Consider the following 24,238-nt stretch of genomic DNA (forward strand, 5'->3'; position numbering starts at 1 on the left):
TAATTCCTCTCCAGCATTCAATACACACACTTGCTGAACAAAGCAGTGAGTTCTTCAGTTTGTTTTGCATTTTTAAAATACAGTGTACAGATTGCATACTATGGAGAAAGGCATTTAAGGAATCACAGAAAATAGGCAGATTTTTCACGTGGTAACAGCACATCATCTGGAAGCAAATATAGCTTTGATATAATTGTTGGTTCCATTTATTCCTCTGAATGAAGCACTATCATTTAGGTGATGTTGACCAGCTAATGTTAATTACTATAATTGATCAGGATGTTTAAAAATTTAAAAATGTCCTCTCCATGCATATATTTGGTGCATGCTTTTTTCACATTGTGTAATTACCATTAGTGGGTGCAAGCAGGTTCCTCAGATTATGAACAAATAAGCTATCCTAGAAAAATTTGCAAACAGATGAAATGCTTAAATAGATGCAGACTATTAGGAAAATCTGAAACCTGATTAACCACAGTTTTTGCTGAAAAAGCTCAGTTCTGGAGTGGTTAGAAATCAGAGGCTGGGTCAGAACAACAAAGACCTTGGCAAGCCCCTGCCTCTGTTCTCAGGGGAAAACACATCTGGTACAAGGCATGGAGCAGCGGCAGGTGCCTGCAAGGAGCCACAGCAGCAGACAGGTTTCTGTGCATCAGGTGAGGGGACAGCTGGGCATGACAAGTGTCCTAGCACTGTTCCCAGTGAAAGTGCAGGTGTTGCATCTCAGCTTTACAGTCAGGTGCCTGCACTGTTTTCTGTGATGCATTGATGCACCTGAGGCTGGGTGTCTCTTACTTAAAGCCACCTCAGGCGTACTTTTATTGCTTTCCAGTTGCTGCTGTGATGGATGTACAGCTGTGGAAAAGGAAAAGAGTGCAGGAAAAGAGAGAGGGAGGGAAGGTAAGGGAGAGATGTCTGTAAGGACAGAGAGAAGGAAAGCTTATTTCTCAATTTCTTGATATCCGTCTTACTGGTCTCCTCCTGAGAGACTGAAAACCAGCTAGAACAAGAACTTAAAGGACAGATGGCATAGCATAACTCTGCTGAAAATCTGTTCTTAATTCTCTGATTCAGCCTTTGCCCAATATGTGTTGTTCTGAGAATTTGTAGACTGCAGTTTAAGTTACAGCAATGATAACTATTGTGTCAGGAACACGCATTTCCAAAAGTTTTTTGAAGACAATGCAATCAATGGGGTTTTAAAGCTAAAATTAAGATGTAACTCCTGAGTACTCATTAACATTTTGGGCCATAAATAACTGCATTAGCATAGTGTGTTTATAATAATTTATTTTTATAGGTAAAAATCAGAGAATGATCAACATTCATGTGCGCAAGCAACCTGTCCCCAAAACAGGCGTGATTATTTTCAGACCTGGGAGGGACATTTTGTTGTATTTAGATCCAAACCTGCATGTTCCCTAAATTATCTAAAAGTTTTTCCTAAAACTGTTCTTCAGAGATAGTGTCTCCAACTAAGGGAAAGGATGACCAGAAAAACAGACTAGCATTGAAAAAGTAAGAGGGGGTGATGTAGATGTCAAACATTCAGAAGAAAAAAGATCTTTTTAGGGCTGGCCAGAGGCATTAGGATACAATATTTTGCCTCATTAAAATGACAGACTTTTCTTGTCTATCTTTACTCAAAACTGTGACTCCAGTTCATTCAGTTGAGTGGAAGACACAAAGTTGAGACCATAACAGGATGGTTTCTGCTAATGTGGCTGTCTTGACGTTATGTTTTTCATAATAGTTAAGAAGTAGAACAGCTTGTGTGGTAGCAAGCTCAAGTAAGTGCTGTAAACATGCTTTCTGTAATTGAATCTTATTAACTTTAGTTCATATTCAACATAATTAAGCAATTCTTTTTTGCAATGTTGTCATATCAGTCAAAATCATCTATTTTCAATGAGTGTCAAAGCAAAATTAATCTAAAACTGTCTGTATAATTTGGCTTTTTTGTTGTTGTTTCAGGTTTTCTGTTGCCTTTTTTTTTTTTTTAAGAGGATTTATCTTGAGTGGAAAATATTAGTTTGAAACAATGTTTTTTTTTGACATGAGTTTGAGTGACTTTTCTGACTACAGGGAAATTTGTAGTCATGTAGCATGCACTAAAAGTTTTGAAATGTGTTAAAAGGTGTTCTCTGAACTGGAGAAATCATGGTAGAATTCTTCCATAAAAAAACTGAGTCATGCTGCTTTTATAAAAAAACAACATTGGCCTTGTACTCTACCCATTTTTTTAAAAATAAAAATAATTTGAGCCATTAAATCTTTAGAAACAACTTGTATCATCATTTTTAAGAATGGTCTTAACTCTTAAGAGTTCATAGCCCTGAAGCTGGTAACCATAGGGTCAGTTAAATCCCTCAGCTTTAAAAAAAATTAAAGGCACTAGGTGTGCAAAAGGCACCTATTTGTCAATATTTATTTGTCAATAACTGAAATCTGTATGGCAACTTTTCACTGGTGGCAACCAGTCCAAGAAACAGTTTTGTTCACTATTATGTAAATAATAATGACATTACAGCATTCCTTTGATACTTGTGAACCCTGAACACAGGAGCCCAATGAGATTTGGGGTAAAATTCTCATTGTGCCTCAGTAAAGCCAGGGACTTGAAAATCAGCTTCCTTGTGTAGAGTGTAGAATAAATCTTGTGTATGTCAGAGCTACTCTACTTTACAATCCTCTGGGAACCCCAGTGGCTGCTTTTTGCTGAAGAATTAACTGGGTGCATTTCAGTACTTCTGAAACAGGACATCATCAAATTTCACTTATAAATCCATTTCATGCCTTAGCCATTCATTACTTATATGGAAATATATATATAACATATATATATATATATATTATATTTTATATATATTATATATACTTACATATATATGTATATATATAAACTGTAAACTCTATTTTTAAAATCTACTTTGACGTGGAGACTGGAAATTTGGGGTTTTGCCAAGTCTAATCTCCACTTTTTTTTTTTTTTTTGGTTTTTTTTGGGTTTTTTTTTTGTCTTTTTTCCTTAAAATAGTCAAGAAAGAGTTCAACTGAAAATGTCCTGAGAAATTTTGAATATCTACGCAAATTACTGTGAATGACTTTTTTTAACCTTAATCTCTAAGAGCAGAAAGCTTGGCATGGGGGTGACATTGAGCTTAAAAATCACTGCACTGAAACTTGTTTGACATGGTATCTGACCATATGGAAATGCTGGAATTTAACATGTTTTGCAGTGGCAGGCAATTCTTCATTAATATGCCTACAGAGGAGCAGGGCATACTAAACATTCTAGCTTGCTGACAGGGCTATATTAATACAAAATAGAAGTCCCGAGTTAATTACAGTTTTGTGTTTAGAACAGAGAAGGTTGTGAAATAGATCTTCTTAGATAGCCAAAGAAGAAACAATTTCTTCCTTTAAATGTATGTTTAATCTTAATAAATGGACAGCTAGCAAATTTTAGATGGTCTGCTATGCATTAATCCTGTACAGTTTTTAGAATGTGTAATTGAGCTCTTACCAGTGTAGAAACATCTTTTCCTTTTTTTACAAGGCTGAGGTTTTTGAAAAAAATATGTAGAGACTTAAATTAGCAATAAAAAAAAATATTGCAAAATTTCTACATGGAAACCTTTATCTCAAGAAATACTTAGTAAATATCTTAACCTTTGTTGGTTTTTTTTTAATTAAGAGGGGAAAAAAACCCACAAAAATTCAAATATAGAGATGGAAGAAAAGAGTAGGCAACCCTGCTGTAAAATCAGCAGTTAATGTTGGCAGGAAGTTCTTGATTCTTTTTCCTTTTAATTATGGGATACATTTTCTCATTAGGCTTCTCTATTTAAAGCTAGCTATAATTGGCTTACGTATTAAAAATAACAGTGACAAATGCAGATTAGGATGCATGTTTGTATGGATGAGCACTTGAGAACTCAATCTCTGGCAGAAAGTAACTTGAATAAGAGAATAATTGAGCCCTCTTTGTTACAGGTGTGGATGAAAAACACTTAATTTTTTCTCAGAGAGTCTGAACAAAAAATACTCTCTCCAGCTGAGATATCTGGGAATTGCTGGTGTCAGAGTACTCTGGTGAAGAGTGAAGCTGTTTCCATGAGTTGCTTTACTCCTGGAAATGGTCACTGATTTTTGGGCTTTGGTTCTAAGGGGAGCTGTAGGAGGCCAATGTGACACAATTGCCACGTGTGCAAGAACTGAAGTTGTGCCTGGGACAAGGCAGCTTGGTGACTTCTGAGAGGTTCTAGGAGGCTTTTAAGGTGCCTAAATCCTCCTGGGTGTTGAGGAACACACCTAGGGCAGGTAGCTAGGTGGGAGCAGTGGGAGCTGCAGGCTGAGTGATGGGTGATGAATGCTGGAGCCCCTGGCAGGGGGCTGTTGATTGTCACTGCCCCTTTGCACAAGAGGGGCACAGGACCTGTGACAGCAGCCAGGCGACAGAACACTCAGGGACAGCAGGAGCTCTGCAGGAAGAGCCTTGACTATGGCTCGCATGCACTGTGAAGGTACAAATGCCCAGGGGGTGTCCCCAAAAGGCTCCAGCTGGAGCTGTTTCTGTGGTTCTGTGCTACGATTAAACTGTTTTCAGGACCTTGTGTAAATGTGAGAGTGGGGTATATGTGGAGCCAAGTGGGACACCTGGGGGTTCTCTGCAGCTGCCCATGGGATGGGGCATTGGTCCCAGCAGTGAAAATCTCTGGTGGTGAGAATCTGGTAGCCAGAGTGGCTCCTGAATTCTCAGACAGGAAAGTTTCTGAAAATCTCATTCCTTTCAATGTGCCTATATATTAAATGTATTTAATATCTTTGTAACTTGGTCCATCTTTGTTAAATATAGGCAGTGGTCAATGGGGGAGCAGTGATATTTTTTTAATAAAAGGAGCTGTTTGCATTCAGCCTCACAATAGCAGTCTGCTGGTGCTGATTTATGTAAGTTACTATGTTTGCATTGCTTTGCAGTGTTTATTCCAATGGTGTTTCCTATGAGTGTGATGGATAGTACTAGTTGGAGTATTGTTGTAAAACCACTTATTCTCAATTTATTTCCTCTACAAAATTGTTTTTCACTCATTCAACCACCCACATGGAATTCTTTGCCCGGGGAAAGAATTACTGTGATTACCAAGTTTTTCTTTAAAAAATTAAAACAAAAAATTTAAAAATTTAAAAAGGAGTAAATGAGAATATACAGACTTTGCTTATACATCTCTTTATAAGGACTTCCAAACCCCCAGATTTCTTTCAGAAATAAGGAAATATCTCAGGAAGCAGCCATTGTGTTTTCCAGGAACATCAATCACAAAGTCCAAGCACTCAGCAGCAATGTCTAGCTGGGCTCTCCTAATTCTCACACAGTCTGCAAACTCAATGTATAATTTGTATGCATAAAGAAACACCCTTAATCACAACAATCTAAATCAGCAATGAGTCATAGTTAAAAGTATAATTGCAGTTTTGATTTTAGTATCAAAATATTCATAGTTTTTATTACGTGACAAGTATCTGATGACAGCTATTTTCTTCATAAGTTGCCTCCATACAGAATAATTCTATATAGATAACCTTTTTTTTCCCCCTCATTTTTAATCTAAGGAAAAGAGGAAAATATTTATCATCCATCGTATTGATAAATTCACATTTCAAAACAATAAATTCATGTGTGTATGTACATTTGCTTGGTTTTTTAAATGGTTTGCTTTTAGAATAGCAGAATTGTGCTGCATTTCATAAATCTTTATACTGGCTGTATGTCAGATGAGCATCAGTAGTTTTATAGAGCAGGTGCAGCTGTAGTGCAGGTACAGGAAGTAAAAAAATCAGTGTGATGGGATGGGTGGTTGCAATGTTTTATTCCATAAAAGCACACCTACTGGGCACTGCTACAGAGGTATAACATGTAAAACAAATATCAACTTCAACCCCTTTAGCTCTAAGTGTAAATTTATTAACCACAGAAGTATACTTAAGTATTTTAAGCCACAAATGACCTATTGCTGGCCACATTATGTGTTTAATAACTGCATTGAGCTACAATTCAAAACCATTTCCTGATTTTTTTGTGGGTGCCTCATCTGATCTACCTGAACTCCACTTTTCATGAACATACTGCATGTTCTTGTCAGACTAACAGGGAATAAGGCAAGAAATTAATACCTCTACACAGAACTGTAAATTTTAATCCCAATGTTGATTTTTCAGTCGGTGTTCTGTGTGTGTTTCTAACTTTTACAAAAATCAGATTGGATCCTGTGTTCTTTTCTCTGCTCCTTAGGCTTGGAGTTTTTTAAATATGGCCAGCATAGGATTGTCCTAGAAGGTTTTAAATATGTGGAAGGCGCACAGTGGTGACTTTTAATTTGCTTCTACACTAGGTGATAGCAGAAAACTACATTTTCAGGCAACCTCAATTAATCTATAAAATTTCACAGGATATGTTGAAATAGACAGTCAGAAGGACGGAATGAATGAATGAATGAATGAATGAATGAATGAATTGTGCATGACTTGGATGGCCAGATCTCTAAATATTGAAAAGTTCACCTGAGAAATACAGTAAATCAAAGAGAAGAGGTAAGGAGTGGAACCAGAACTCTAAATTAAATTTATCCTGTCACTACACAGACTTCACACATTATTTTCATTAATTGCACAGCCTTGCATCCAATCATCAAACCCCTGAACTTCTATAACTGCTGATGCTCTGAAGAGGTCTAATGAACTGGGGCTAAGACTTGGTGCTGTGCTTTAGTGTTTTGCAATGTAGACTGGAGTAACCAAATAATTGTTTTAATCTTATAGAACTAAGTGTGATTCATGCAAAATGACTTGAAATCCTAAATACTTCATGGAAACTTGTGACTTATTTATCTGCAAATGCTTAGCTGTAGCAAACCAACAAAAGTGCTGATGAAAACAGGGCTGTACTCTAACAGAGAACAATTAGAATGACCAGTGGAAAATTTCCAGGCCAAGAGGCTCATTTCAGTTGCACTTCATGTGCCAGGTTTGTTGACCAGTTTTGTCTTTTTCCATACTGTTAAAGTATCAGTCTCCCCATGTTCAGTTCATTACAGATAGCTATTTTTTCCTTTTTCATGGAGTTTACCTGCAACCAGAGAGGTTTCCATCAGAAGGCATATTCAGTGGAATTAAATAGGTTTTTAGGACACTGGAAAACAAGCATCTGTAAAGAAGGTGTGAGTGGGTGTTTTTTGTTTTGTTTTGCTGTTAACTAGGAATATGATTTGGCAGCCGAAAAATGAGACGTTAAGTCTGGTATAACAAGCAGCAGCCTAACCATGCTGAATCCTTGATATGTGTGACCTGGCCTACCCTCCAAGACCAGGGCAATGCATTGATCCCCAGGACTCTCTGTCACCAAGAAGACAGACTAATCTGAAAAGGATAAGGGTTTATTCCAGGACTAATCACTGTACAGTGGCAGGGATGCAAGAATGCTACAATTCGTTATTCATAACACACACCCCTCTGCTTAATAAATCTTGAATACAAACATTACAAGAAAAATGATGGTCTCCTTCAGCTGGCTGGCTTCCAGAGCCATTCTGTTGTACCTCAGAATGCATATTTGTCAAGAGACTAATTTAAATATTTTCTGATTAGTTTTACAGGAATAGGTATGTTATATTGCTAGATAGCAACTTTCCGATGATACACATAAAAAAATTGTAAACTAAACCTGTAAAACTTCCAACATTTCAGTGGGATCCTGCCCTGTTAGACCAATGGAAGGATAAAAAGAGACATCTTTGGATCTGGGAAGTTTGTTGTTAGCTGAAAGATAAAATGCTTGTGGTTCTAAGGTACCCTAACTGGAGAGTAAACAAAAAATTTGCATAAAGCTGTTTTGGATTCCTCATTGCTAACCAGCCACTTCTCCATGAAAGAAAAAAATATATAAATCTGGGAATGTTTCTTTCTTTTTTTTTTATTTTTTATTTTTATATATAAGAGGAGAGAACTGTAAGGTTTTAAAGTCTGAAGAGCTGAGCCGTGATGAAAACTGCCATTAGCACTTTCACACCTGATTGCAAACCACTGCAGTCAATACTGTTCTACTGACAAAGCAGTGTCAGCCTGTCAGGTTGGGATTTAACTCTGGCCTTTCAAAGCTGCTGTCCTGGAAGTGTGGAGAAGTTAAATGAGAGCCACTGATTTGCTTTTGAGTTTCCTGGGTTTTTAATGAAAGGTTTCTAGTGCTGCTGTAGCTGATGTAGCTTGAGTGCTTCATCTTTTGCCATGATTCCTGCAAGCTTGAACAACTTCTGTATTTATGGAGGTGACTTGCTTTCTGTATTTATCAGGTACATTTACAGCTGCCAAGAGCACTGCCAGCTTGAGGCTGCACATTTTCATCACTCTGACTCTAAATAAAATCCATATTAAGACCATCAGCTAATTTGTAGCTGCTCTGCCAGGCGGCAATGACATTTTTGGACATTGTTGATAGGAAGTAGAGTGAAGCAACCAAAGCTGAGCAAGACGGGGAAGCTTCACATCCCACTGATATCTTGAGTCATGGTAAACTGCCAGAATTTGAATTAGAGCTCTCCTCTCAAATATATTAATCTCTATTACCAACAAAGGTAAAAAATTCTAGGGTAAGATGTGCTTTCTTCTGTCCAATTTCCACTCTGTCTCACAGCTTTATCCCTTTATTCTGGGTAAGATCCTGTCTATCAGTTCCCTTTGCCCCAGTCAAAAATCAGTCTAATATACTGCTGGATCAGAATTTCTCTGTCTCTGGTTACTCATGTAATTTCTCTAAGTGCTTTGATGAAGTGAAGTCCTGAATTTTTAGGAATCAGCTGCTTCTCAGCGGCAGCATTGCCCTCTGGTGGATATGTGACTCCAGTGGGAGAAAAGGGGGAGAGAAAGAAAAAGTCATGTGGATTGGCCCTTTTGTGTTTTTCTTTATTCCACCCAACTCCCTGTGAATTTAGAGGGTGGACAAAACATTAAAGCTACACTGCAGAATCTATTGCAAAAATCTTGGAACCAATGTAAGCTTGAATCCAAGCTTACATGATCTTTCCAACAATTAATAATCATGTGAATTATTATGGCATGTGTATGCCATTACTGACCACAGCATTAAATGGAGCCTTGTGGTAGATGGAAACACTTTCAAAAAGTGTAAGAAATCTTCAGTACACAAGGAGTGTAAGTACTATAAGCAAAAGTATTACACAGCATATAAATTAATTGAGAATGAGGGGAAAACACTTTCCAAGAAACAAAAGAACTCTTTGCTGGCATCATTAAACTAATTCTAGAATATGCTTAATTGAAACTTCCTATTTATAGCTGAGCTATGAACTTTAGATTCTGAGCCCAAGCAAATCTTAAGGCACATAATGAAGCTGGTCACCAAAAGAAATGAAAAATAACTCTAAATCATGAAAAATTAAGAAAAAAAAAAAGGGACTGAAAGCTTTGGAAATGGGATGTAGTTCTTTGTGCAACTCAGTAACTGAGCTGCAGATGATTATGATGATGATTATAAGTCTCTGATGACTTCTTAAGTTTCCTGCAGACATATCTCATTTAAAAGAGAGTCCAGACCTTTGGCTGGGGTTTTGAAAGAAACAGAGAATGATCGAGAGGTCTTTGGAGCCCAAGACCTATTTAGAAATGTTCTGTTGATTTAAGGTTGATCATTTTTCATAGTACTTTGTGCTTTTAGCTTCCCTCTGGTACTAACTTCAGATACTTTCAACATGTGTTTCTTCTTCTCTGCTGAAACTGGAAGAATATAATTGAACGCTGTTTTTTCATCAACTCCTCAGTTACTGGACAATATTCTGAGCTTAGTATGTTGTACTGAGAATAGTAACAAGAACATCAATACCCAGCAATATAAATAGCCTATTTAAAGATTTATCATTTGTGAGTCTTTCAGAAAACATATTTGCACACATGAGGAACCTTTCAGTCCATGAGCTTTTTTCAGACCACTTCTTTGGATCCCTCATTTTTATGTTAAGAGACTTTGTTGTTGATCTTCTATAATTCCATGAAGGAATGATATATTAAAAGCTGAGTCATCATTATTTGATGTATATTAAAAAAAAAAAAAGTGAGGAGGATATTAAGATATATGAAGGTTTTAATGATTTAAAAGCTCTTTAATGGTCTTATTATATGTCTCTCCAGTGAAAACATGTGATACTTTCATTCTGGAAAGAACTGTGGAGCTATTTCAAAGTGTGGAAATAAATGAGAGTGCACAGACATGATATCTCACTCTAAACATCTTAAAACTGGTATGTTTCTTTTATGTGCTAAAGATTTAATGATGCAGATTTTAAATAATGGAAATGGGTAAAGTAAGCTGCAACTGGGAGAGATTTGAACTGAAAATTTTCAAATGATCTTTTGATGCCCCTGCATAAACTCAAGCTACAACAAGTACAATTAACAGATAAAAGTAATCTTTTTTGCCTTTGTTGTTCTAATTCATTATTGTTTTTAAAAATGCAAATACTGAGAATAAAGTATATCAATAGCAAGCTCATTATTGGAAAAAAAAAAACAAAAAAACCTCTGCATCAGGAATAAGTAACTAGAAACAAGATATCAGTACCAGAGAAGAAAATTCTAGCTTTGATTGCTGTATTTCTAGCTAAATCTGAACATCTCTATAGAAATCACAGCGTCTGTGCTTTGGATGTTATTAGATGGTTTAGATATGGAAAATGATTACTATTTAAATGGAGGAAGAGATTAAAGTCAGATAAATTCTTGTTAAATCTGAATGGAATGATCATAGGAAACAAAACTAAGTCTACCCTCATGTAACAGTTTTTGATTAAACAGGGTGGAAATATCAGATATCTAAACCAAATTTGGATCCCAGCACAAGCTGAAATTCCTATTGTTGCCTCATCTGTAGCTATTCAGAGCTAATTCTAAGCATGTATAATAACAGACTTACAGCCCTAATGACAGTAGTCACTGTCTTCCATGACACATTTTGTTCCCATTTAATTTTTTTTTTATTTTCCCCCCTAATGATTGTGGGATGTTTTCAGATTTCTTTACAAATACATTTTCACTTTTTACCTAATAGATACACTTTTTATTTAGAGTGCTTGGTTCTAAGATTTTTTTTTTAATCTGTCTCTTTTATAAGCCATATTTGGAATAAAAAGCACAAAAGCCTTATCTCCTTATTTCTCACAGGAGATTAATTGGAGCTGGGAGCAGTTGCTTGAAAGTAAATTTTCAATGAAGCTTGTTTTTCAAAACTGCTTGTATTCACAAACCATCTGCCAGTTCCTCCTTAATTTACCAAGGCTTCTAGGACAATCTTGGCCTTTTATGGAAACAAAAGGCAAAACAATGCAGAGAAGTTTTGATCTGAAAAAAAAAAAAAAGAAAAAAAGTTGAAATAAAAACCTTTATGGTTCTCTCAAAAATAATAAAAAAAATCTATGAAAATAGAACAGTGTTTAGGAAAAGTTTCTGTTTCCAATTTGACTATTTTTCCAAGTCTATTTTAAATGGAAGTTTATCTACATGTTTCCAATTAGAGGAAAATTCCACCATGAGTATATAGATTTTGGCCTGTGTCATGCTTATTCTGTTTTATTTTTTGTTCTCCCTAATTTTTTTTTTTTTTTCTGACCACTTGGCAGTTCAGTTTAGCCCTGATTGTGGTTCCTACTGGCTGGAAAGCAGAAGGGAAGTTATTTAGTAGCACACAGCAAATTCTGGAAAAGCCTTCTGATGTAATTGTAAGTCATTGGGAGTGATCCTTTACATCATCTCTAGTATATGGCAAGGTAAATGAAAAGGACTCTGGAAAAAGATGCATCCATAATTATTGTTAAATAATTTAAATAGGTTTTAATGACTTCACTTTAACTTTTTCAAAATTTCATATGAATTAATATAACTATATTAATAATATAAATTAATATTCTTCTTTCAGTTTAAGTAAACTTTACTGTCTTTGGTCTGTTCTGCCCATCCTCAACTTTCATTCCCCTTCAATCACTTCTAATCAGTGCACTTCTTTGTGAGCTGTTGTTTTCAATCTTGTAGAATACATCCCATGAGAGCACTTCTATCAATGCATTATCCTTCCTGGATTATCACTCTGTTCACTATTAATTCATGAGATTGATTCACCCCCTTCCTTGTAGAGAAATATTAACATGTAATTAAGATACAAATCCAAATGTGAGAGCATAATAACAGGAAAGCCATCTGAGGGAAACAAAATCACAGCGGTGACATGTTCTAGAAGAGGGCTGCAGCTGAAGATTAATTGGTGAGCACTCACAGTGACAGCAGATAACTCATGTGTTGCATTGACACAGGGAATGAAAGAGCTGGAATCTGCAGACTCTTTGTCATAAATAAAAGAGATGGCTTTCTGCAGAGCAATTCCTAAATCTGCTTACATTTAAAATATTTTTCATGTTGAAAATATTTTGCTGAATACTATGCAAAATCTGTGTAGTTGCACTGTAGTTGGATCAGTTCGCACCTCCTTGGCTCTTCTATGTCACTTATATTATCAACCAGCAGCTGTGAACTCAAACAAGAGCAAACTTTCATTAAGATCGCACTACTGAGGCAGCAAATGGGTTAATGGCATTCTGAATTTGTGTTTGGCATTTGCTGCTCAAATCTTACAAGGTGTATGAGCACGCAGGGCAACACTTCATCGGTCTCGAGTTATCTTCTGTGTTTATGTGCAAGTGTGTGCATCTGCTTTGCAGTAAAACTTCAAATTCCTTGAGGCACTAACCAGATTTGCTAAAAAGGAAGTAGATTGCATTTAATGCACTTTTTCACTGGTGAAAGACAGGTGAAAATTTTGAAGTGGGAATTTTTGCAGGAGATTATTTGTGAAGAGAGGGACAAAGGTTAAAAAGAAATACTTTGAAGTCACGTATCTGAAAATGACTTCATCTTTGTTAAAGATTTTAACGCACTGCAAAGAGTTTCCGTGCAAAGTTACTTGTGCCGAGAATACCACGGGATGAAGAACACAATTCCAGTAACACCTTCAGAAAGTGATACCAGTAAATGAAAATGCACATACAATTAGGCACTAAAATATTCATAACATTTCAGCAATGGAAGTGTTATATTATAAGAAGGTAAGAGCAAAAGCAGATAATGAGGCATTAATAGCTAACTATTACATAAAGTACATTTGAATCAGATGGACAAAAAATGCAGCTCGTTTGTTGAGTATGAATTCCAAGTGTCTAAAAATTCTCATAGAAAATATAAGTTGAGATTAAAATTCAAATTGAAAGGTATTAGGAGTTTGAGAAGTTCAGAATGAAGTAGAGGGGTTTTGCTGAATACAGAACTAACAATTTGATCTCCCAGTAGCTGAGACACCTCTTATCCCAGATCCCATCGGTGTTAGGACAAATGAGTTTAATCAACCATTTAAGAAGGTTCTGCTGCACAAACAAATGAAGACTGTAAATAAGACACATGGGCAGCCTAGGTTTTAATCCTGGATTGCTTTGTTTTTTCCTTCCATGCAAAGATTAAGAGGTGTTTTTGGGAAGATGTCTCTCTGTTCCCTGAAACTTCACTGAATAATGATGGCTGATATTGACCACAGTGAGGTAGGTTAAATGTGAGAGATCAGTGTTTGGAATTGTATCTTCCAGCCAGTCTCCTCAGGAATCTGTAATAGGAACATGATTGATCCTCCTTCCTTCCTCAGTCCTATTCTTCACTCTGTGTGAAAGGATAGACTTGGCTAACTCTGAAATCCACCTTGCAGCACCAGTGTGGTTATATCACTACAGGTGGTAGGGTGCTACAATGGTACAGTCATTCCAACCAAACCAAAAAAGTGCATTTATGAATTACACAGTTTTCAAAGACACCCAGGAGTTGTGAATTTGGGCATGAAGTTCAGGCAATTGTTTGTAACCTCATAGAGTTCTCTTTAATATGGCAGAGCTCAGCACTGGAAATCAGAATCACTAACTCTTCATCCTTCAAGAAACACTGTGCTAATCTCTTTCAGGTGGTACAGATGTAGAAAAGTCCTTCTCTCAATAATTTAGGCCGTTATCACAACATTGCACTAAAAATCCTGTCCTGAATTTTTATTAGGATTATCCTATAAAACACTGAGTTTTGCAGCCCTTGGCTTTATAGCTTGCATGTCCTGAACACTGAAATAATACTGAGAGCTGTGTATGAAAGAATTTAAGTCCTTCCCATCATCACATTTCAAATATGTCCACAAGTAGCTGGTGCAAAGTTAGACACAATGCCAATTTGGACTGGAGATTGTATTTATCTTTTGATGGATGGTGTAATTATACCAAAAATAATTAGGATTGGCTTGAAAAAGTGTCTATTGAGTTGGCCTCTTTCAGCCATCCTTTTTAGAATCATCCTGTCTGAACTAATAGAAAGTAAATAATGGTTAAAAGGTAATGAGAAGTAATGGACCTTAAACAGATTGACTGTTGATTGGGTACCACCAATTTGCAGCATTTGTTCTTCCTTCAGGGCCCTCGAGCTGTGCAGCTCCCTAGCAACAATGAAATCTGCTCTGAGATATTCTCATACAGAAAAAGCTGCACTTGCCAGCACGGTGTGGTGATAATCGAGCTGGCAGCAGAGCTGAAATTGCTGTGCAACAAACACCCTTACATTCTGCAAGATGTTACGCTCTGCATTGTGCATGGCAGCCACGATTATAAAGCCTTGCCTCTCGAGAAAATATTTTCATACTTTAATTTGTTTTCCATATGCAAAAGTTGCTGTGATGGGGAGGGTGTGTGTGTTTGTCTTATGCTTACAGTGTCAGAACGCTGTCAGTACCATTATTCTGAGGTGTTAATCTGCAATAATATGCAAAGCTATGTTTGGACAATCCAGATCTGGACTCCAGCTTCTTCCACATATTTGTGTTGCACTTCTTTGCTACTTTTGGATTTAGAGGAATCTTTTCCCCCACGCCTTAGTTTTTCATGTATGAAAGAAGAAAATATTATTTACATACAATACAGGGCTGAATTAAGGGAGACAAAGGGGGTAGTTTCAGTGATAAAAATCTTAATTATTGTATTATATTGTGAAGTGATTAGGTAGAGATGGCACTGCAACTATTTCCTATTCATGCAATAGGAAAATAGGCAAATCTTGTCCTGTCTGGTCCACTGGCTCTATTAGCATCGTGTCGTGTTCTAGTCATCCAGGAAAATGGCATCAAAAGTGCAGCATTCCAGTCATCTGCTGAATTTCTCTCTGTTAGAAATTACTAAGAACCTAACTAACCTAACCTACCTTGTTGAAGTCTTTTTTCAACAGAGAGCATCAAACCCTCAGTTAATTTTCACTACAAAGAACTTTACAATAAATTTCTTATCTCTAATTCAAATATTAAAATAATTTAAGAATGTTATAGCTCTTATTATTATTTTCTGTAGCTAAAATTCATATTGGTTTTAGTTTTGAAACAAGAATGTTTTAATGTCCTATTGTGGACAATGTCTTAGCACATTAAGATAGAATATTTTTGGTACACATTGTAGTCTGTGGTGATTGGGAGTGGGGCTGTGGCCCAGCCTCATCCCCAATGGGCTACAGCTGTGAAAAGCAGATGAACAGCATTGACAGCAATGAGCCATGGAGTGCCCAGGGGCACTGACCAACCACCACAGGGAGCAGAGGGCACACAGGTGCAATGCATCAACATGAGGGGTATAAAAGTTTGGGCTAAAGAACAAGAAAGGCAGATGCTTGAAGACTTCTGAGGTGGGGTGATGTTACTCTGTGTGTGGAGACACCTGAAGCCTTCAGGTGAGGTATGGTGTTACTCTGTATGGGCAAATGCTTAAAGCCTTCTGAAATTGTATGATGACACTCTGCATTGTGGCCTTCTTGACTGTGACATATGCTGTGACAGAATATTATTCTGGTTTTTTGTCAAAATATTTCTCTTTTAAATAGTGTTTTCTGAATTCAGGTCTTGAGCTGTTTTCAGGGCTCTACTGTTATCGCTTTGTTATGCTCAAGTAAGATGTGTTATTGTTGGGATGTTACATTTAAGAAGTTTGTTTGTTTGTTGCTCTTTTAAATGAGACGGGACTACCTCTAATTAAAAACTGCATACATACCTGGTCTTGATAGCATTTATCCCTTTTTTATCATTTGTATCCTTTTCCATAACACATGTAATTGCAACCTCCACAACTGTGCATGTTACTTTTGATTTCTTTTTGGTTCAAAGGCTGGGTTCCCATAATTTTTTTATCTGATAAATAGCATGCCCTTAATGGATGCCTCATCAAATCTCTGAACTATTAACACAGATGTAGTATCAAACCATTTGGAATTCCAGCTCCTTGTAATTGCCTGCTTGTCCAAAAGTAGTCTTGGAAAGAAGATTGAGTTCATTTGTTTTGTGCACATGAGCTTATTCCAGTTTTGAGCCTGGCAGTGTCAGGGAGCAGCAAACGAAACCCATGGAAAGCAAAATGTGTGCAGGACATTGGCTTTATCTGTGACTGCATCCCTTACCCCCTTTCCTCTCCTCTTCCCCCAGAGGTGGGCTGCAGTCTTCAAGGTGTGGGGTGGGGGCATTTCACTCACACCCTGGCTTTGGGTCGGTAACTTCAAGTCCTCCCTTGCTGATAAAACTGAGTTTTGGCAAAGTTTGTGTAGGCTGCTGCTCTTCCTTGGTTTGGTTCCCTCAAGTGTGAGGGGGTTCTAGTGCGCAGAGGATGCAAAGTCACCTCCATGAGGCAGTGATGTGGCTTTGCCCTAGGTGTGAGTGCAAATGCAAACCCTGAAAAGATACAGGTTAAAGAAAATACTGTGTACAATTAACTGCTTTTGATTTGGCATTAGCTTTGTTTGTTGTGGCTGCTGAGGTTGCTGCAATTTAATCAAGGCAAACAATTTTAAGTAGCCAAAGATGGATTTAAGGAGAGGTGGTGATTTCTGGGTTTGGATATACCTGCCTCTGTGGAACATGAATGGGAGAGTGAAATGTGATCTTTAATTTCCATTGAGTGGCTTTGAAACAAGCACTGCAGAAGTACATTTGTTTGGCTCAGTCCTACTGTTATTCTTTTAATCTACCCTTGTGTGAAACCTGATAGCTGCTTTTACTAAGTGTCAATTTTCCAAGTCTTTTGGAGCTCTGTCTTTATATTAATGTGTTTTGACAGAAAGGAAGTTGAAGTTTTTGTTCTTTATGCCAGTTCTACAAAACCAAAATCATCTCAGATAGCAAAGCTCTGAGTTGATGTGTTCAAATTTCTATTCTTCTGGAGAACAAAACTTGGTGTCTGTTTCATCTGCAATAAAAAGTGTGCCAGGAACTTGAAGTGTAACAGGTCTGGGTTTTCATATGTGATCATTTTGGGGAATCTTGGACAGATTTGAATTTATGAAGGTCTGATTCAGCATGTAAATGAATCTGGTTTTGGTTTAAAAAATACCAGAATGATGCTTTACTCAAGATCATTGAAATTTAATCTATAACAGAGTTAAGGTATTCAGGCATTAAAATCTGAAAACTGAAACACTACTTCTCCTCCCTACTAGAGAACTTGTCATTCTCTTATTAGCTTGTGAATGATATAATTATTTGAACTATCTGTGTTTTCTGTTTTGAGGCAACCTGAAGTATGTCTGTTGGAGGATTTTAACTTTAGTAGTGGAAACTTTTTTGGCGATCTGTTATTTTGGAGAGGAAAAAAAAAAAACAAACCCAAAACCCAGGAAAAAAAAACACCAAATCAGACAGATGCAGGAAAAGAAAAAAAAAAAAAAAAAAAAAAAACAAACCCAGCCAAAGAAACTCCAACAAAAAATAAACCTTAAAACTGCCTTCTAATCTCAGAAGTTAAATACAGTTTTCATGGGTTGTAAGGTAAAGGTTTAGGGCAAGTCTTCTGTAGTAACCAGTTTCATTTATCAGTTTATCTACCTGGATCCTCTTGTTCCCACAATAATCATAAAATTGTTGGCTGTATATTGTAGTATATGTGTGTTGTCAGCAATTGGAGTAGATGTCTTTTTATTTCCCGTTCCTCTCCTCTAGATACAGCACAATGTGTGGGAACTTGCAGTACTACCTGATTATGAAACTTAAGGGATGACTAAGACAAAACACCAAGGAAATTATTTTGTATTCTCTCCTTTTCCTGTGGTTCATCCCCAGTGCTTGAGAGGCAGTTTCATGCCAGCTCAGAAGTAGATACATTTCAGCTGGGGATGTGCAAAATACTTTTTTTATCGTGTTTAAACTTAGAGGTACATAATCTTTCCCAGGTGTGAGGACACCGGTGGTTTTTAAGGAAGGTATCAGATGTTCTATAAATAGTGCTGGGTGTGGCTTTGGGTTAATTTAAGAGGAGTAACTGACATAAGAAACACTGCTCATATGGTTTTTGAGTCTCTTTTGCCTGGCACCTATTCCTGGACAATTCCAGAAAGAGAATCAGCGCAGGTAAGCATGAAGCAAGACTGCTCTAGGGTATTTTAAGTGTTTGTGGCTCATAGATTCCTGAGTGACAAGTGATATTTGATTTTGGTTGTTGACTTTTTATTTAATTTAATTTTCGAATCCATTTTTGAAACAAGCTGGCTCACTCACACCTGAACTGTGGACTGTGTGAAGAGTTCTCTTGTTCTGCCTTCCTTCTGTTTCATTCAAGGCACCATGTGTGTTTGCATTGGGGAAAATTGTGAACAGTGTGAGGTTGTTTGGTCACCTTCCCATTTTGAGTGTGACTTTATAGCTTTATGTAATGTCCTGCTGTGGTCAGCACTGTTTCAACTGGGCAGTCCTAATCTATTAAATTCTTCCTCTTAAAAAAGTCTTATGGGTTTGACTGTCCTTGCTACATTCCTCCTCCCTTTCCTGATGGAGGTTGGTGGAAATATATATGAGCAGCAGAGATCTGTGCAGTGGCATTCTCTTGGTGTGATGAGATAGAAAGCATGTTATGGTGACAGGAACTGCATAGAAGAAACTTGGTTTACTCTGGTAGCAGTGTGAAACTGGAGCATTTTGTTGTTTATACCTTGAAAGCACTTAAGAATCTAAGTGTTGGGCAGAGAGGAGGGATGTAGCACATGGATAAACAAGTGACAGCATGTTCCATTTGCACCACTCCACTGACAAAGATGCAGCTTTTTAGATTATTTTGGAAACCTTATGTGTTGCCTAGAATCTCAGTATCAGACCAGTAGTAGATGCTAGATAATGAGCCTTTTTTCAGTGAAATTTGGGAGCATCTGCTGATAATACTTCTCAGGATATTATATCAAGAAGAAAGAAAAGGAATGCAAAATGGGGGCAAGCTCCAAAAGTGTTTGAAACCAAAAGGTATTGCGTGAGAACTGAAGGATGTGGAGGCTTTGGGACATTTTATGAGCAATTAGACTTGAAGGAGACATTTAAAAACATGAAGGTATTGAATTGTTGCATTATAGCTCTATTGAATTATGTCAGAAATTCCTGGCAAAGGTTCTCAAATTTAGTGAGATTTCTGTAGTCCTGGTGGTTCCAGAATTGATAATAGACTGTGAATATTTTATGTTAAATTTTAATAGCCTGTGAGTAAGAGGATTTTAATTGCAGTCCTGTATTTTGTATGAAAGTTTGAGTCAGCATGTGGAAGAATGTCAAATCTGAGGTCAGTGATTTGGAAGTTACTTTACCAGATATGGGCTGCAAAAACAGCTCTTGGTCCCCCAGTTTAAACTGAAAAATAAATGGGATATGCTATTTTATTTTTTGTCTGGAGAATATGGAATTAGGCTCCAGTTTCAAAAATGGAGTGTGTTTGCTATTGGCTTATATTTAATAGACTTGTTTTCTGAATAAAATTAAACAAAAATTTCTGAGGGAGCAAATGTAGAAATTTAAAACCACAGTTGTCTGGTCAGGCAAATCAAGCCATTCTTCAGCAGCACATTCTTGCACATTGGTGATATGTTGAAGCAAATAGAACAGCTCTTAATCCTGTGTCATCACTAGCTGAATTTCTGGATAAGAGGTTTTCACTTCTGTACAGATTGCTACCTTTTGTGAACACCTGAGGAATCACATTCTGTTAATATGGTATAAGCAGATTTTTGTTTTGCTTCATCTCCTATCTTATTCAGACTTAGTCACATGTGACTGATCTGCTCTGCTCTCAGCAACAAGTGCCAATGGCATTTGTGGTTTCTTTGATTGGAAAAGGCTTTCTTAGCTGAAGTTGTAATGTTACACTGATAGTGCAACCTGTGCAACACAGTTATGTTCTACTCAGCAAGCAAAACATTTGAGTCAGCAGATGAATGCAGTTTGCAGTGGCATAAACTGCCTCCTGTGTGTTTATAAATATGTATTTACAGGATACTTTTTTATTTATGCTTTATAAATGTATTAAACTAGCATATTTATCATGCAGATTAAACAGGAACTAGTTGTGTATCAGCATAAAGTCATTTCCAGAAAAAGTTATGTATTTAAATATGAAAAATCAACAATTGCTGAAGCACTCTTTCAAAAAATTGTCTCTTTTTCCACTTAATGCTTGTGCATTTTTGTAGCTGGAGTGCTACATCTGCTGGTTTGGGCACTATTCAGTTTGGTTCAATTACTATAAAGTTGCTTTATTCTTAGCATATAGTAAACATAAAGATCATCTGAAAGTTCTGATAATTTGTATGTTTAGGATTTACAGTACCAAACATAACAATCATATCCCCTGATTATTTTGTAATCCAGTGAGCAAATAATACCAATCCAGCTTTTGTGTTCTTAGTGAGTGAAGCAGAAATGAAACAATTTTTGCTGGTAAGGATGAAAATGCATGCCTGTGGCCATTTCCCTCGTGCAGATTTGTAATATGCAGGCATAAATAGACTCCTGTCCCTCTGCAGAAGCTGATTGAGTCCAGACCCCTCATTAATTGGGCCATGCCACCATTCCCAGGCAGTGTGGATAAAATAGGTGGAGAGCAGGGCAGTCAGAGCTGATGACCTTGCATGCGGAGCATACAGGTTCAGTGATCTAACCTCTTAAAATCTTTGATAAACGTCAGAATGACCCATTGGACTGGATGTTTGCTCCTGTGATGTGTTAGAGGCAACCTTGGAGCAGTTTTGAGTTTAATTCTGAGGAATGTGCTCTGTGGTTCCTGGGTACCTGTGTACAGGGATTAATGGAAGAGGTACCTGAAAGGCATCCCCCAGATCAGAAACACAAAATTTAAGGTAGCTGGACCTGCCATTTCTACACTGCATGGTGGGTTTTGGTGTCACTGGCACCACCCAGTAAACCTTCTAATGTGAACAGACCTATGTTTTATTAGGAAAATAGGATTCAGGTTTGGGGATGAAGAGTTATTGCTTTCAGGGTGTTTTCTGGAATTGCTGTTGTTGTTTCTAAAGTGAGGCACTTTTGTTCCTGCTGTTGAAGTCCATGAATGCTTCTTTTAACTTTGCTGAGGCCACTACACACAGTAGCTGTGCAGAGAAGATGTGTTACAAGTGTGTGTAGTTTTAACTGATTGAAATGGCCTGGTTTGTTATCATGTGAGATTGAAATTGTCTGCTGTGAAAATTTACCTGTAGTCCTTTAAATAATGATATTTAAATAAATCCTCTTTTTCTCTTTTATTTCCTGCTTATTAATGAGCTCTTAAGGCAGGCAGTCTGTGCAGCTAATCTGTCTTACATAGCTGTGTAAATAATACAAAAACCAGTAAGATTTTAGTCTTAAGTGTTTTAATGATCTTTGATAATAGCATGCTTTAATATGAAGGACACAACTGCAAAAATCTTGTTTGTTATCTGTTCTTGACATCACTTATATTGATGAGAATTCTCCTGTAAATTACTATTATATTCAGTTTGTTAGATGTCCTTGATAAACCCACTTTAAATTGGTTTATTTGATTTGAAGCTTTTTGGCCCAGATGTCTTTGTGTGGCTCCCTAAATTGTGTCCAAGTTTTTTAGCTGTGGCTGGTATTGCAAGCCAGAGTAGCATCCTTTGTTTTTTAAATACTTCCTGTGTACATCTGTTTAATCACTTGTCAAGTGTTGAACAAATGTTCTCTCTTTATTTCCTCAGTTGCTTGTAGCTGTAAAATTCAAGAGATTATACCAATGTGAAACTGAGGCAGGTTTGTGTTGGGTTTGCTGATCACAAAGTATCTATAGCATTCTGTTTTCTGTATCTCTTTAATAGGTATAAATTATTAATATACCAGTAACTGGCATTGATTGTTTAATAGGAGCCTAACAGTCTTTTTTTGTACTTTATTATTACTGAGGTCTTTTATATGTAGTGGTATCTTTTATGATTGCTTTCATATGGAATTTAGCATCAGTGATATGTATTTATATATATCATTAGTATAGTAGTATTATAATTAAAATTATGGGGAGGAAATGTGCTTCCCCTATTCATGTGGTGTTAAGGTTTTGTTTAAAAATGAATGGTGTTTAGCTGAACTCTGAATCAAAGTCAGGTATCTCTTGGCAGGTGTCAGTCCAGGTTAGCTTTTTATCGTCAGGTTTTTTTTGCTCTGAAATAGAAACCCATAATCTGTGTGCTAGCAGGCCTTGAACTACAGTGGAGTCAGGATTTTACAACTATGCTAAACTATAATTATGCTAAGTACTTTATGCAATGAATTGGGGAAGAAGAAGAGTAGAGATAAGGATTTAATGTCTGAAGGGCCAAGTTAATAAGGTAACTAATTATGTAAATACAGTGAACACATTCATTCTTTCAGTTTTCAAGCTAGTTATCTGAATAAGTAAGTGATGCAGTGCAGGATCTTGGTGTTTTGGGGACTGCTGCTAGTGAGGAACATAAAATGTTTTCAGCTAGTGACTGTAGAGGTGGCATTGACGATGCAAGTTCCAGCTGGAAACCAAGGGATAGGATGAGCTATTGACAGCTGCCCTGGCATCAGGTAAATAAGGCCCTACCAAACACTCAGTTCCCAGTTTAAGCACTTAATTGTTCTGTGTGCTTAAATGATTAACCATCTCCTGTCCCCCCAAATGTAAGATAACTTGGAAAAGATACTGTGCTGAGCGCAGTAAATTTTTTCTTATGTCATGTAGAACATAAAGCACTGTATTGAGCAAATTGGATGGAACATGAAACATCTTGATATTTCTAAGGATTTGCATGTCACCTTTTCCACTGATTAAATCAAATCAATGCCAGTTGAGCTACAAGTCTTGCACTTGATTTGTGGCAAAACTTTGGTGTTTGATTTATTCACTTTCATCAGAAAGAAATCTGCAACTTAGTGATGGGATGCATTGCATATGCTAAACTTGCCCTGAGATAGTGAACGTAGTGCTTAACTGTTGGGCCAGATGTCAGTCAGGTTTGGATTTTTTCTTCCTTCTAAAGTTTTCAAAAGAAAACTTAAGCCTGTTCTGAACTACTAAAAGGGATTTGTTCAAAAAATACATGCTGCTTCCAGTTGTAACCTCTCGATTGTTGCAGTCATTTTTCAAGACAGCTTATTTGTCCTGTATATCCCCTCTGACCAAATTAGTGAGCACTATATAAGGTATGCTATGCTTATTTTGACATCTCTGAAATGCTGACATTCACTCTCTTTGGGTCTCTGCAGTACAGAGAAACTCTTCATTTCATTGAAACCTATAAGATATTTGTTAGGTAGTTTTAATAGCTTTGACTGCAACTCAAATTTATACCATCAAATTCTTCTCAACTGCCTCAAACCCTGCATATGGCAGAAGTCTCTGAAAGCTTGAATTTCTAATGCTCATGTTCCCTTAGTGCCTTATGTTGTGCTTCTGGTCCTAATCTGACTCACCTCAGATGCTGAAGTATTCACTACTGCCAAGACTAAAACTTGATAGGATTTCAAGAAGTGGTTTTTTTTTTTTCCTTCCTTGTCTGAAGGTGCCTGTTAACTTAGAGTGCAATATCCTTCCTGGGTGTCTTATATAAATTGCTTAATTGTAAGAAGGTTCACATACAATATGACAGACATAGTCTCAAATTATACTGTTGCCATGGAGGACTTGAATTTAATTTCAGCTCCTCAGTGCTTCAGTGTGGAAACGTAACAGCTTCAACAAAGAGGATTTGGAAAGCACCTCCAATGAAGAGCATAGGATTTTGGTTATTTAGGGGATAGGACACAGCAGTACTGCCTGTGAATGATTTCCAGTCAGCTAGGCTAGCTAGA

The 24,238-nt window shown here is 37.0% G+C and overlaps 1 protein-coding gene across 10 annotated transcripts in view; it reads left to right on the forward strand.

Annotated features, from left to right (window-relative positions):
• The window catches only part of NRXN1 (neurexin 1), a 669,617-nt gene that overhangs the window by 118,649 nt on the left and 526,730 nt on the right, over positions 1-24,238 (forward strand). The gene's annotated exons all lie outside the window — the stretch shown is intronic.

Source organism: Pyrgilauda ruficollis, unplaced genomic scaffold (genome assembly GCF_017590135.1).
Source record: "Pyrgilauda ruficollis isolate IOZ18807 unplaced genomic scaffold, ASM1759013v1 scaffold93, whole genome shotgun sequence".
Classification (NCBI taxonomy): Eukaryota; Metazoa; Chordata; class Aves; order Passeriformes; family Passeridae; genus Pyrgilauda; species Pyrgilauda ruficollis.